Source organism: Arachis duranensis, unplaced genomic scaffold, assembly GCF_000817695.3.
Source record: "Arachis duranensis cultivar V14167 unplaced genomic scaffold, aradu.V14167.gnm2.J7QH unplaced_Scaffold_11114, whole genome shotgun sequence".
NCBI classification, from domain to species: domain Eukaryota; kingdom Viridiplantae; phylum Streptophyta; class Magnoliopsida; order Fabales; family Fabaceae; genus Arachis; species Arachis duranensis.
The window spans coordinates 44,691-45,705 of record NW_026263796.1 but is presented as its reverse complement, the minus strand read 5'-3'; the positions used below and the strand labels follow the sequence as shown (position 1 = coordinate 45,705).

At 41.5% G+C, this 1,015-nt stretch overlaps 1 non-coding gene across 1 annotated transcript; it reads right to left on the bottom strand.

Moving 5' to 3' along the window:
* Positions 1-591: 591 nt before the first annotated feature.
* On the bottom strand, positions 592-699 carry LOC127743766 (small nucleolar RNA R71). The gene has a single exon (XR_008005133.1). It is a non-coding gene; the product is annotated as a small nucleolar RNA R71 (small nucleolar RNA).
* Between the last annotated feature and the right edge of the window lie 316 nt (positions 700-1,015).

Sequence of the window (1,015 nt, the reverse complement as noted above, 5' to 3'; positions counted from 1 at the left end):
CTATACTGTAACATAGAGGACTCCACATTTTCTTGTTCTCTTCTCTTTCTTATGAGCAGGAGCAAAGACAAAGGCATTCTTGTTGAAGCTGACCCTGAACCCGAAAGGACCTTGAAGAGAAAGCTAAGAGAAGCCAAAGCACAACTCTCTTTAGAGGACCTGACCGAATTCTTCAAGGAAGAAGAACACATGGCAACTGAAAACAACAATGCCAACAATGCAAGGAAGGTGCTGGGTGACTTTACTGCACCTACTCCTGATTTCTATGGGAGAAGCATCTCTATCCCTGCCATTGGAGCAAACAACTTTGAGCTGAAGCCTCAATTAGTTTCTCTAATGCAACAGAATTGCAAGTTCCATGGACTTCCATTGGAAGATCCTCATCAGTTCTTAGCTGAATTCTTGCAAATCTGTGACACTGTCAAGACTAATGGGGTAGACCCTGAGGTCTATAGACTTATGCTATTCCCTTTTGCTGTAAGAGACAGAGCTAGGACATGGTTGGATTCTCAACCTAAAGAAAGCCTGGACTCATGGGAAAAGCTAGTCAATGCGTTCTTGGCAAAGTTCTTTCCACCTCAAAAATTGAGTAAGCTTAGAGTGGAGGTCCAAACCTTTAGACAAAAGGATGGAGAATCCCTCTATGAAGCTTGGGAAAGATACAAGCAATTAATCAGAAAATGTCCTTCTGACATGCTTTCTGAATGGAGCATCATAGGTATTTTCTATGATGGACTCTCTGAACTATCCAAAATGTCTTTGGATAGCTCTGCTGGAGGATCTCTTCATCTGAAGAAGACGCCTACAGAGGCTCAAGAGCTCATTGAAATGGTTGCAAATAACCAATTCATGTATACTTCTGAAAGAAATCCTGTGAACAATGGGACAAGTCAGAAGAGAGGAGTTCTTGAGATTGATACTCTGAATGCCATTTTGGCTCAGAACAAGATATTGACTCAACAAGTCAATTTAATTTCTCAAAGTCTGTCTGGAATGCAAAATGCACCAAGCAGTA